The sequence below is a fragment of the Apium graveolens genome, chromosome 8 (assembly GCF_009905375.1).
Source record: "Apium graveolens cultivar Ventura chromosome 8, ASM990537v1, whole genome shotgun sequence".
Lineage (NCBI taxonomy): Eukaryota > Viridiplantae > Streptophyta > Magnoliopsida > Apiales > Apiaceae > Apium > Apium graveolens.
The window spans coordinates 108,601,252-108,616,006 of record NC_133654.1 but is presented as its reverse complement, the minus strand read 5'-3'; the positions used below and the strand labels follow the sequence as shown (position 1 = coordinate 108,616,006).

Here is a 14,755-nt window from a genome sequence, read left to right as displayed (position 1 = left end):
AGTTGGGTTTTCAGTTGTACTAGTTGGATTCTGTTGGTTATTGTATTTCAGCTGCTTTATCTTGTTGTTCAGTTTTTATATATTATTATTGTTGTTATTATTATTGTTGTTTCTGTTGCTGGCATTTTTAGATTATAATCATTCACTCAGGACGGATCCAATTATAATGGGGATGAGAATATTGTCTTAGTGGCAACGCTCTTCTGATGCATAAATATAAACTGCCGGAGCAATCTATTTTCTTATATATGACTGTTATGTTTCAGGAGATGCCACCAAAGAGAAACTCTCAGCCCAATAAGGGATCTGCGGGGGATCCTTCCGTGAGTGACATGATGAACTTGTTGCGTCAGCAGTCTGTATAGCTGACCCAACAGCAACAACAATTCCAGCAGCAACAGCAACAATTGCAACAACAACAATAACAACAGCAACAGCAGCTCATACAACAACAACAACAAATCCAACAGCAGCAATTACAAATCCAGCAGCAACATGAGATAAGAGGGGCAAATCAGGGTGTTAGTTTTAAGTCTTTTCAAGCGGTGAAGCCCCCAGAGTTAAAAGGAGAGTTAGATCCTGTTGCTGCCGGGATATGGTTAAAAGAGATGGAAAAAGCGTTTGCGCTCACCAAGGTGAGTGAGAATTTAAAGACTGATTACGCTAGTTATTTTCTAAGGAATGATTCGAATTATTGGTGGGAGTCTACGCGAGCCCTAGAACGAGAAGGTCCAGTTCCATGGACCAGATTTACAGAATTGTTTTTGGAGAAATATTTTCCGGACTGTCTCCATAGTCAAATGGAAGTGGAATTTTTGGAACTGAAATAAGGAGATAGGAGTGTCACGGAATATGAAGCAAAGTTTACGGAGCTGGCCCATATAGCACCAGAATATGTGAGTTCAGAAGCTCAACGAGCGAAGCGGTTTCAGCAAGGGTTGAAGCCAGAAATAAGGAGTGGAGTTGTAGCCTTACAACTCAAGACATATACTTCGGTAGTTCAGGTGCCCTAGTGATAGAAAGTGGTCAGAAATTAGCTGCAAAGGAGCAGGGTGAGAAGAAAAGGAAATTTGAAAGTGGACCCGCTAGATCAGAAGCAGGAATCGCGAGTCGGAAGTTCCAGCGTTGATTTGGAAGAAATAAGAATAAGAGGTTCAAGAGGCAGGATTTTCCCCAGGCTAAACCCGGTACTACTTCAGTTAACTCTGCCCCGACGAGAATGAGTAAGCCAGTGGCTGATTGTAGGATGTGTGGGAAAAAGCACAGTGGACAGTGTCGAGAGAATGTTAATTGTTTTAAGTGTGGGAAGAAAGGTCACTATTCCACGGAATGTAAGTCTGAGATTCAAGGAGTTACTTGTTTTAGTTACGGCAAAATGGGACACATAGCTAGGAATTGCAAGTCAGTGACCCAAGGTAATGCGGGAAGGAGTGTGTCTCAAGGACCAGCAACCAGTACTGCGAGAGCTAGAACTTTTAAGATGATCCAGAAGTCTCCAGTTCTTGACTCTGATGTGGTTGCAGGTACGCTTACTCTTAATTCCGTACCTGTTAACGTTTTGTTTGATTCGGGAGCATCCAAATCTTTTATATCTGTGAATTGTGTGAATAAAATGCAATTAATATTAGAAGACTTAGACGAACCTCTAACCATAGAAGTGGCTAATAAAGATAAAGTACTTGTAAAACAATTTTATCCTAGATGTTCCCTTAAGATTTCAGGGTACATATTCCCTGTTGACTTAATACCTTTCGAGTTGGGCGATTTTGATGTTATTTTAGGCATGGATTGGTTATCTTTACATAAGGCGAATATAGACTGTAAGAAAAAGAGAGTTGTTATGTACACCCCAGATAATAAAAGGATCGGTTACCAAGGGCAGAGGCAAGATAGGAAGTTCCTCTCAGTGATGCAAGCAAGAAGATTGTTGAGGTAAGGATGTGAAGCGTACTTGGCTCATGTAGTGGGTACAAAGAAAGAGACCCCTATTTTGGATGAGATCCCTATAGTAAGAGAATTCCCTGACATTTTTCCAGAAGAGTTACCAGGATTGCCACCTGATCGAGAGATAGAGTTTTCCATTGATTTGATACCTGGAGTGGAACCAGTTTCTAAGGCTCCGTATAGGATGGCCCCGATAGAAATGAAAGAATTGGCTAAGCAACTTCAGGAATTATTGGATAAGGGAGTTATTCGACCCAGTGTTTCCCTGTGGGGTGCTCCAGTGTTATTTGTAAAGAAAAAGGATGGAAGTATGAGATTGTGTATTGATTACCGAGAGCTGAATAAGTTGACGGTAAAGAATAAGTATCCTTTGCCATGAATCAATGATTTGTTTGATCAGCTTAAGGGAGCATGTTACATCTCAAAGATTGACTTAAGGTCTGGCTACCACCAACTGAAGATAAAGCCCGAGGATATCCCCAAGACTGCATTCAGAACAAGGTATGGCCATTATGAGTTTCTAGTGATGTCGTTTGGATTGACGAATGCACCAGCGGTTTCATGGATTTGGTGAATAAGGTATACAAGGAGTATCTGGATAAGTTTGTTATTGTATTTATTGACGACATTCTTATATATTCAAAGAACCCAGAAGATCACGCAGTGCATCTACAGATTGCCCTACAGAAGTTAAGAGAAAAGCAATTGTATGCAGAGCTTTCTAAGTGTGAGTTTTGGCTGACGGAAGTACAGTTTCTTGGTCACGTAATAAGTAAGGAAGGTATCAAAGTAGACCCAGTAAAGATCGAAGCCGTATCAAAGTGGGAGCAACCGAAGACACCAATGGAAATAAGGAGTTTTCTTGGATTAGCAGGATATTATCGATGGTTCGTAAAAGACTTCTCGAAGATTGCATCCCCATTAACCAAGTTGACCAGGAAGAATGAGAAGTTCAATTGGACGGAAAAGTGTGAAGAAAGTTTTCAGGAATTAAAACGAAGATTAGTGACGGCTCCAGTATTAGCATTACCATATGTGACAGGGAACTTTGTAATTTATAGTGATGCTTTTTTCAAAGGATTGGGTTGTGTGTTAATGCAGCATGACAAAGTGATTGCTTATGCCTCCAGACAGCTAAAGCCTCACGAGCAAAAATATCCAGTTCATGACCTTGAATTGGCGGCTATAGTATTTTCTTTAAAATTATGGCGTCACTACTTGTATGGAGAGAAATGCGATATTTACACCGATCATAAGAGCCTGAAGTACATATTCACGCAGAAAGATCTGAACATGACACAGAGAAGGTGGTTGGAGTTGATTAAGGATTATGATTGTTCGATTAATTATCACCCAGGTAAAGCCAATGTAGTGGCTGATGCCTTGAGTAGGAAAGAAAGATTGAATCTGGTTAAGGTTGCAGAAGAATTAGCACAAGACTTGGAAAGAATGGAAATTGAAGTTCGAGTTCTTAATGAAAGTCAGGAACAACTATATGAAGTTACTTTCCAGCCGACATTAATGGAAAAGATCAAAAGGTGTCAAGAAGGAGTTATGGAACAGGAATCGGATATGTTGACGGGAGAAGAGTTATGTACTCAAAAAGATAGTCAAGGTTTGTATAGATTTTCATCCAGAATTTGGATTCCTAATGTAACGAAATTGAAGAACGAAGTATTGCAGGAAGCTCATAACTCTAGGTTTTTTATCCACCCTGGTAGTACCAAGATGTACCAGGATTTGAAGAGAAATTTTTGGTGGCCAGGAATGAAGAAGGATATTGCCAATTGGGTAAGTAAGTGTCATGTGTGTCAAACGATGAAAGCAGAGCATCAACGACCGAGTGGATTGTTACAACCTTTGGAGATTCCCCAGTGGAAATGGGAAGAGATTGCTATGGATTTTGTAGTGGGACTGCCAAAGGCGAGAGCGAATCATGATGCTATTTGGGTAATCATTGATAGGTTGACTAAGTTGGCGCATTTCCTTCCGATTAATGAAAGGTATTCGTTGGAAAAGCTAGTTAAGTTATACTTGGATGAGATAGTTACCAAACATGGAGTGTCTGTTTCTATAGTGTCGGATCGAGACCCGAGATTTAATTCCAGGTTCTCGACTAAATTCCAAGAGTGCCTAGGAATGAAATTGAATATGAGCACCGCTTATCATCCTCAGACGGATGGCCAAAGTGAGAGAATGATTCAGACCATAGAGGATATGTTGAGAGTCTGTGTGATAGATTTTAAAGGTAATTGGGATGAGCATCTACCTTTGATTGAATTCTCGTATAATAACAGCTACCATGCCAGTATTGGGATGCCACCTTACGAAGCTTTGTATGAACGAAAGTGTAGGTCACCGTTGTATTGGGATGAGGTAGGAGAAAAGAAAATGTTAGGTCCTGAGTTGGTTCAGCAGACCAAAGATGCCATAGTGTTGATTCGGAAAAGGTTGGAAGCAGCTCAAGATATACAAAGAAAATACGCAGATTTGCATAGGAAAGATATGGACTTTGAGATAGGAGCTCTGGTGTTACTAAAAGTATCACCTTGGAAAGGGTTAGTACGATTTGGTCAGAAGGGTAAACTTAGCCCTAGATTCATAGGACCCTTTGAGGTTTTGAAGAAAGTGGGAAAGGTCGCTTATGAGATAGCGTTACCACCGCAGTGGCAGCACATCTATAATGTGTTCCACATGTCTATGTTAAAGCCCTATGTTCATAATTCAAATCAAGTCATAGAATACAAACCGATTGAGCTTCAACCAGATTTGTCCTATGTGGAACAACCGGTCGAAATCCTAGATCGTAAGGAACGAGTCCTTAGGAATAAGTCGATTCCTATAGTAAAAGTTTTATGGAGAAATCCTCGAGTAGAAGAGTCTACTTGGGAATTAGAGTCAGACATGCTTGATAAATATCCTCATCTGTTTGATTAAGTCAGATTCTGGGGACAGAATCTTTTTAAGGGGGAAAGGATATAACGACTCGTATATTTTTATTTTATTTCTAATAATTGGAAGTGTAATAAAGGTTTAAGTAAATAAATTAAATGTGTGTATTAGTTTTGGCAGCAGTTATGGATTGTTATTTAATTATTTATGATTGTTGTTATATGAGATTGAACTGTGTGATTTATTAATGAGATATATGATTTTATTTTTGCTTATAAAAGTGATTTTGTTATAGTTTTAATTCCATAAATATTTGGATTATCTTTTAAATTGGTTTTCTAATTTTATAATTTCAATAATTACTTTCAGGACTTTATAAAATTGAGAAATCAATATTTTATTAATTATTTACCATTAAATGATTTTCTGAGTGTGTTTATTTGTAAAATCCATATTTAATTCAGGAATTCTTTAAAAATCATGAAACTTATATTTTATTAAGTTTGTATTATTCGCAAAATTTTAAAATTATTTGGGAATTTTTCGGGAATCGTTTCACCTGCGTGTCATCTCGTTATTTGTTAAAAAGCGGGTACGAAGAGCACCTTAAAAAGTGTTTTAAAAAATTTCGAAATTCACGTTTTATAAACTCCGGGATATTTACGACATTTTGGAATTATTTTTGCAATTTTTTGAAATTATTTTTCGTGAACCTTTACCCATTAATTTTGAATCTTGGGGCAAAGCCGGCCTTAAATCTTTATAATTATCACAAAATCAACGTGTCAGCTTCTCAGTATTTGCACTGCCACGTGTTGTAAGCAGGAGAAAGGAAAAAAAATATAGCAAAAGGGGGGTTTCCCCTTTTCACTGTGTTGCTCGGCTGTTGTCTCTCTCTCTCAAAATCTCTCTTCTCTCATCTCTCGTTATCTCTCTCCCTCTTTATCTCTCCCTTCCCGTTTCTTTTTCCCCCTTCTTTCTTTGTTTCCGGCGTTCTTCTCCGGTTTCCTCTGTTACTCCGGTTTCTCCACCGCCGTGCTTTTGCTCCGGTGAGCTTGGTGACTCTGTTGCTCAGTTAGTTTATGCATATATATATGTGTGTGTGCTCTGTATAATGGTGTGTATGTGTGCGTGATTGTGTTGTGTGTGTGTGTTGTGATGGCCGTGAGGCCGTGTGTGCGGAGGACGGCGGTTGTGCAGTGTGTGCAGCTGTGTTCTTGGTTCTATGTTGGGCTTGGTTCTGTGTTGGGCTTAATTATTAGGCCTTCTGTTGGGCCTATTATTGGGCCTGGCAGTTGGGTTTAATAGTGGGCTTTAATTGTGGGCTTGATTATTGTGTAATTGGTTTAATATGAATTAATGATATTTCTGCAGGAATTTTGTTGACTGATTTTGTGAAATAAAATACCGTGCAGTAAAAATAATTTTAAAAATCGGTGAAATTTTTGGTTGGAATCCGAATTATCGGGTACCCAAGAAACTTTTTGCCGCCGTACCGCGATGACTTGTTACGAGCGGACGGTGGACGGTGATGACGATGTTCTGAGTCCTAAATTTTATAAATAAATAAAATGATTATGTAAAATATTTTTTGGACTTAAATAATTAATTTTGATTGGTGTTGGGATGTACGTTGTATAAATGGTGGAGTAATATTGTGGATTGTTTTGATTGTTGACGTCGATCGTAATCGACGGGTAGTTTTATAAACAAATAAGGTGCTGCCAAAATTTCTCTAAAAAAAATAAATTATAAATGTACATAATTATATTCTACGTGTTATCCATATTTATGTTCGGGATATGTGATTACGGGTTTATGTGTATAATAATAATACGAGTTGGTATATCGGATTGAGTTGTTAGAATTTGAGGATATCAAGCATGTCGGTGTAACTGATTAGGGTATTCTATATTTGTAGATTCGGATCGAGTTCTCCCAGGATTAAAGTCAGCGTGAAAGCTACTTAGGGTTTTGTAAAGCATTGCAAGGCAAGTACCCTGACCATTCTTTTATGGTTCAGTGCATATGAATAGCTAAATGTTTTATTCTCATAATGGAACAGAAATGTTTTAAGTTACGTATCCCCTGTAGTTATAAATCACTGTTTTTAAATTGTTTTGGGGAAAAGTAACTTCTGATAATACCTATCTCTAAATGCGATTAAAACAAAAAGAGGATTTGAATAATGTGATGTGACAGAATTGATTTTGAAAAGAGATAGGTAAAAGTGATGATTTTGAAAAACTGGATTAAAACGATCAGATATGGGATACGTTGGGGCCAGAGTAGGCCTATTGAGGTGGCGTAAGAGGCTAATTCGGTTGCGCGCACTGTATAACCGATTACTCCAGCAGGTCAGAGACCTAGCTAGTCTCTGAGTTCCAGAACAGGTAAATGAGATGGCAGTTGGAGCCATAAATGAGATGGCAGTTGGAGCCGTCTGGTGTTCATAGCCTGATCAGCTGTCTTCACATATCCATTACGCATTTGATTTGGTTTTGTGATACCCGTAAGGGTAGAAATAGTTGATATAGTAATTTTATAAGTGTGACTAACATGCTAAAATTGGACTCTGGTGTTTTTATAGCACACTGTTATGTTGTTTTGATGAGGCATGCTAGTCAGTGATATCCAGTTTTCTCTGATTTTGTTGCATAATGTTGATATCATGATTACAGTTCTGTTCCTATTATTGTTACATTACTGTTTTATTCTGTTATCCATATTTTGGTACTGCTGAGCGATTATGCTCACCCTTGCAAACTGTTATGTATATCTCGCAGATGCCTAGAATATCAGTCAGACCGACCTATATTTCCGCCCTTACTGAACCCGGCTCCACTGAGGTAGTTTGTATCAAGCCATGAGGTATGAGGAGTTGCTGAATAAAGTTATAGTGTGTTAGATGTTGAATAAAGAGTTTGTAGTATTGAGAACCTGAATTATACTTGAACCTGGATCGGATCTTGGCTCGGGGTCAAGTTAGTATATTTTAATAATAATTCTATTGTTTATATTTTGTTTTGGTAATTGTGTTTAGTGACGTCAACCCCTGACCCTAGGGTTGAGGTCGTCACACTGAAGCCGGTCTTTTCTTCCTTAAAGATATGTCTACACATGTAAGGCAACAGAAACTGAAAGAGTTAGATGCCAAGAAGAAACAGGATTATCTTGATGCTATATAAAATGCTAAATGGAAAGATGATACATATCCTATTTCTAGAACAAATGTTGTTGAACATCTGGAAACAGCTGAATGGAAAATTCAGAATCCTGACATGCTGACTCATCTAAAAGCATCAACTCTGGTTTTTAGATCCGTACATACATCTCAAGAAACAACTACTTCTCAAATGAATCAGATCAAAGAATCATTGATTGCTTCAAGGCAGACTACACATCAGGAAATTCATAAACAAATTGCACCAATAGTTTCCATACAAACTACAATTGAAGTTAATCAAACTAGATTAGAAGCTAAACAAGTTCAAATGTCTGATCAACTTACAGAGGTACAGAATTCAATGGAGCTAATTCTTTCTCTACTGCTTGGTGATGATGCCAAAAAGGGGGAGCATATTGTTAAATCTAAATGTTGGCAGCTGACATTGATAAATACTGATGATGAAAATCTTGATAGAGCTAATAAGGGGGAACAGAAGGATAGTGAAAGGAGAAGATATAAAGAGCTAGTTGGAATTAATGGTTCATCAAAAGCAATCACTAGATATCAATTTAGACAAGGTGGAGAAAGTGAAAGAAGAAAAAGAAGAGTTAGAGAATTGACTGTGACTACAACATCTCAACAAACTTTATAAGTCTCAACTGCTGATGAAGACCAAGGTATTCTAGAGATAGAAGCCGGTGCAGAAGCAAGTCAATATCTTCAAACTCTGAAACTAAAAGGAAGAAATACAACTCTATTTTACAATGTTCTAAAGATTCAAGCATTTAACTCTGAGGTGAGTAGAAGAATCTTTGAAAGAAAAAATCTTGGAGTTGATCTAGAACAGCTAAGGCAAATGGAGTAAGACTTCAAGAATTCCATGAAGATAGCAAATGCTGATATTGCTATTATTTCTCAAGAACTTTATGAAGATGACCCTTCTAACAGACCAACCAAGGGTATAGTCATAAGGGAGGAAATTCAGGCAGATGCTGAAAGGTGTTTCAGATCTCAAGCTATCTTAAATGCTGACAAGAAGCATAAAGGGAAAGAGAAGATAGGAGAAAAGTCAAAGCTTTCAAAGCCTAAAGCCAAAGTTGTTGCAAAGAAGAAATCAGTATCTAAAGCAATTAAATCACAAATACTGATAGATCCAATCTATACAGTTGCTCAATCTTTTGATACAGAACAAATTACTGGAGAAGAAGAAATCATCCAAGCTCACCAAAGAAGGAAGATTTATGGAGCTAACTAGGCTAATAAATTAAAATTAACCTCTGACATTATGCAAGTTAAAGAAGAAGTTGTTATTCAACCAATCACAACCTCTGATTCTACTCATGTTATTAATTTCTACCCAATTCAAGCTAATTTATCAGATCCTGATTCTGAAGACATAGTATTTGATAAACTTGAACTTACTTTTGAAGAAAAGAAGAAGCTACCATGAAAAAGTAAGAAACCAACACCTAGAAGAGATTATTCTGAAATATTAAAGAAGATCTACAGTGGAAGTTCTCACTAGAAGACCTAGAAGGACTTGGAAGATTAAATGTTGATCCATTTGTAGAAGATGCTTTGATTTTAAGAAAGCATTATAATTTGACCGAAATTGGAGACAATTTGGTGCTTGAAGACTCACAGAAGATCATATCAGTTCAAATTGTTATTGATCTTATTGGAGAGAAAATAATTTATTTTCTGGAGTCTGGGAGAAGCTTAAGGTTGAATCAAAAACAGTTAAGAGACAAACCATGGCATGAATTGGAACTTATTGCTACAATTCTCAAGGTAACTAATTCTGTAACTGTCAGATGGTCTGCATTCATAAAGAACCTGATACAGTTAAAACAAATAGGATTGCCTTACAAATCTAACTACATTCCAAAGTACATTGATCAAACTGAATATGTTGTTGATATGCCTATTGGAGGAGCCAAGATAGAAATGAGTCTAGGGACTAAAGTTTTAACCTTTAATCCTAATGGAAAGAAAATAGGATTTCTGAAGCTAGATGATCTATCTCTTGGAAATTCAAAGTTACATAATCTTATGGCTGCCATCTATCAGAATGATGAATCAACAGATGAACTGAGAGAACATAAATAGAGGATGCAATGATATTTGGATGTAAAAGAAGAAAATCTGCTATGGAAGTTTCTTGAAGATTTTCCAGACTGTGTTAGAGTTCAGAATGAAGAGTAAAGTGTGATATTTACTGAAGTAAGAAAGAATATGCTTACTTGATTTCTGCATTTAGATAGTTTTGACATCATCAATTGTAACTTGTACATATTGCCATAATGCACAAGTTGTGGGAGATTGTTAGATATAATTGATGATATCTGGACAAGAAACTATCAGAAGTTCATATCAAGATTTATATCAGTATTTACTGAAGAGTGACTTCATCAGTACTGATATCAGTACTTGATGATCAGCAAATGATGTCATCAGGATTTGTCACTTCAATAAATATTCAAGGAGGAAAAGGAAAGCAGGGATTCAAGGCCGTGAAGGACTTTATCTCAGAAGCAATCATACATGGATAGGTTTCCTTATTATAACAGAATAGGATTTTTTATTTGATTTTGTAGATATGCTCTATATAAAGCACATATTAGGTTCATTTTATAAGCATTGCGAACATTGTTATATCATTCGCATAACCTAGCAGAAGCACATATTAGGTTCATTTTATAAGCATTGCGAACATTGTTATATCATTCGCATAATCTAGCAGCTCTCAAGAATATTTGTTCATCCTTTCAAGAGAGTATGTTTGTAATCAGTTTTTATCTGTTAATATAAAAACTATTGATTATGTTGAAGCTTTGTCGAATTATTTGCATAAACTATATTCACCCCCCCCCCCTCTACAGTTAATTACAGACCTAACATAGATGATTAACACTACCACACTTGACACAAGTTTTCCTTGGAGCATATTTGTCAGGAGTGTAGTTGATGTGCTTGCTAATCCCTACTTTTCTATTCCCGTTGTTCTTCCTCTTGATCCCCATTGCGGGTTCCAACTTATCCTTCAGTTTCTTGTTAGACAAGTATCATATGTTGCTCTACTCAACTCTTTGATTCTGCTGCCTTCTCTCTTTAAAGAGATCTTGCTCACTGGTTCATCATCATCATTTAACATATCCAGTTTGCATGTACTAATACTATCTTTCAACAAATATTTTTCATCCCTTGATTTCTCTTACTTTAATTGATAATTATTATTTGTTATGGCCAATTATTAGTAGAATTATCTTGTACAAATTTATTTTTCTCCATTTTCCAAGTATCTTCACAGAAAGATTCAACACTTTCAAGACCTGTGAATTTACTTGCTACATCCCTAGATTCCTTCCCTTTGGAAATCATTTTTTACAGCTAGACAATCTTTCTTGGTGTTCTCATAATTAAGCAACCGAGTCTCTAGTAAATTATTTCTCTCAAATAATATGAAATTAGCCTTTTTAATTCTAGCATTTTCCTTTCTAAGAGAATTAAAAGTGACCTGCAAGTTGTATACATCAGAAGACATATCATAGATAGATTCTTGACATTCACTCTTACTTAACTGAGAGGGATCAGTTGTGATAACCTGACTGCTGATGAGTGGATTCATTACAAGCTTAAGTTGGTGTTTTCGACTCAAGTTGTTGGTATTTTTGATGTGTTTTTGTGTTATTACATTTCATGCATCAGTTAAATGAAGAAAGGATCTTTTCAAGGAAATATGTTGAAAAGATCCAATAATATGAAGTCAAGGCCATCCTAAAGTTGTAGATAATCTCGTTAGCTTCACGTGGGTAGTTAAATTGCCTAATTCTGACGAGTAGAACTCAAGATACGGCCAAACGAAGAAACTGCAGAAAAGTCTAGAAGTCGGGCGCAGCCGCCCCCAAAACCAGCGTGTCCGCGCTGACTTTCTGCCAAAACAGCGCGGCCGCCCCGCCCCGATTTTTGCCCCAAAATCCTGATTTTAGTATAAATTGGAGATATTAAGGGTCTTGGTCATCCGGAGCCTATATATATCAATAAAAAGACATTTTTAACAACAAGAAGTGATGGGAGAGCAATAAGAAGACCTAGAGCATGAGAAGGTTACGGAGAAGAAGACTTATGTTTTCTTTAATATAGTTGATACTTGGATGCTTGTTTTCGCTTTATTCTTGAACCTTAGTACTCTTATATTGTTTATTATCATGCTTTTATTGGAACCCATGGTGACGATGAGTTCGGTTATGAACTAATCATTATCGTGGGGTTCTAACGGATTTACATATGGATTTCTATAATTAATTTGTTCCAATATCTTGGTGTGTGGTGATTGATTGATATCCTAGTATTGGTTGTGCTTATTCGTCTTATGTGCGTAGCTAACATAAAGATAGCGTGTTAATCTCTATTAAAGCGAAAGTGAATATAGAGATTTAGAACTTGACATGCTAGCATAGATTCATGTATATTTGTTATGTACGTTCAATCTAGCATTGTCAGGCCAGCTATCACAGCTAATACCTTTAAGATCAAGCCTGGCATAATTCAGATGGTACATAATTCAGTCCAGTTTGGGGGTTCTCCCACGGAAGATCCCAATACGCACATCAAGGATTTCATAGAGATCTGTAACACATTCAGGTTCAATGGTGTGTTTGAGGATGCGGTGAAACTGAGACTATTCCTATTCTTTCTGAAGGACAAGGCTAAGAGCTGGTTACACTCTCTACCAGCTGGTTCGATTACTACTTGGGAGGATCTCGCTCAAAAATTTCTTACTAAATTCTTTCCGATGGCGAAGACAGCTGCAATGAGGAATGCTCTTACTCAATTTGCGCAGCAATCGGGAGAAACTCTATGTGAAGCTTGGGAGCGCTACAAGGAGATCCTTAGGAAGTGTCCTCATCATGGCGTGCCTGATTGGATGATCATTAATTGTTTTTATAATGGGTTGGGAGCACAGTCTAGACCCATGCTTGATGCAGCATCAGGTGGAGCATTATGGGCAAAGAGCTGTGAGGAAGCTTATGATCTAATTGAACTGATGGTTGCTAATGAATATCAGTATCCAACTCAAAGATTACCACAGGGCAAGGTAGCAGGACTTCTTCAAGTGGATACAGCTACGATTATCACTGCTCAACTAAAGGAGTTGTCTATGAAGACCGATTCTCTGGCTAACTATGGTGTTAATTAAATAACCAGTGTTTGTGAGCTATATGCAGGTTAGCATGTGACGGAGCAATGTGCTATATCTAGTGAATCCGCTCATTTTGTGAGCAACAATCAGAATGTGATGCAACAGCCATTACAGCAGTTTGGAGCAAAACAATTCAACCCTCCTGGTTTTCAGCAACAATTTACACCAAGACAACAACTCCAACTTCAACAACAAACTCATGATGCAGGTCAATCTTTGAATAAAAAATTTAAATTGGAGGAGTTGAGGCTTATGTGCAAAAACCAGGCTCTTATATGTCAAATCCATGCTATTTCTATCAAGACTCTAGAGAACCAGATAGGACAAATTGTTAACGCCTTATTGAATCGACTACCAGAAATACTTTCTAGTGGTACAGAAGTTCTAGGAAAGAGGGAAGCAGACGAGCAGGTTAAGGCAATTACATTGAGATTTTGGAAGGTTGCAAGCCCTGAAAAATCTCAAGTTCCAGAATCTGAAGTTTTGGCTGAAGAAGATGTGCAGAAGGAATCAGAAGTGGAATCAAGGAAAAAAACTATGGGACACACTCCTGAGGGTAACAGAGGGGAGAAACATGTCTATCCTCCACCTCCTTTTTCTAAAAGGCTGCAGAAGCAGAAGTTGGATAAGCAATTTGTTAACTTTATGGAGGTGATCAAGAAACTTCATATCAACATACCCTTCGCTGAAGCTCTTGAACAGATGCCTAACTATACGAAGTTTATGAAGGGTATTCTATCTCAGAAAGTGAAGCTCGATGACATAAACATCATTGCTCTAATGGAGGTGTGCAGTGCTGTTCTGCAACAAAAGTTGCCTCCGAAGCTTAAAGATCCTGCATATTCCTTGCACTATAGGAAACTTGTCATTCGACAAATGTTTATGTGATTTGGGAGCTAGCATCAATCTGATGCCTTTGTCTATCTTTGAAAAGTTGGAATTACCTGATCCAAAGCCTACGTATATATCACTGCAACTAGCTGATCGTTCCATCGCTTATCCGTGAGGAATAGTGGAGGATGTCTTGGTTAAGGTGGATAAACTCATCTTCCCTGCTGACTTTGTAATTCTTGATTTCGAGAAAGATAAGAAGATTCCCATCATCTTGGGAAGACCATTCTTGGCTACAGGCTAAACTATGATCAATGTGCCAAAAAGAGAGTTTACGATGAAGGTATATGATCAGAAGGTCACTTTTAAGGTGTTCAAGGCGATAAAGTTACCCACAGCTAAAGAGGAGTTCTTTAAAGTAGAGTGGGTCGACTCTGTAGTAAATTTGGAACTTGAGCAATTGCCAAAGTAAAATACCTTAGAGAGATCCTTAATTGGGAAATCAGTTATTGATGACAAAGAAGGAGCAGAGAAACTGCAGGTTTTGAATGCACCTCTGTGGAAGAGGAAGTTGGATATGCCATTCGATTCTCTTGGGTTAGCAGAGCTGAAAATTTCTCAGAAGCATCTCAAGCCATCTATTGAAGATGCTCCCACACTTCAGCTCAACTCATTACCATATCACTTGAGTTATGCATTCTTAGGTGCACCCCTAG

General features: G+C 37.5%; 1 non-coding gene across 1 annotated transcript; it reads right to left on the bottom strand.

Moving 5' to 3' along the window:
• Positions 1-12,815: 12,815 nt before the first annotated feature.
• On the bottom strand, positions 12,816-12,922 carry LOC141682308 (small nucleolar RNA R71). Its single transcript, XR_012559710.1, has one exon. It is a non-coding gene; the product is annotated as a small nucleolar RNA R71 (small nucleolar RNA).
• Between the last annotated feature and the right edge of the window lie 1,833 nt (positions 12,923-14,755).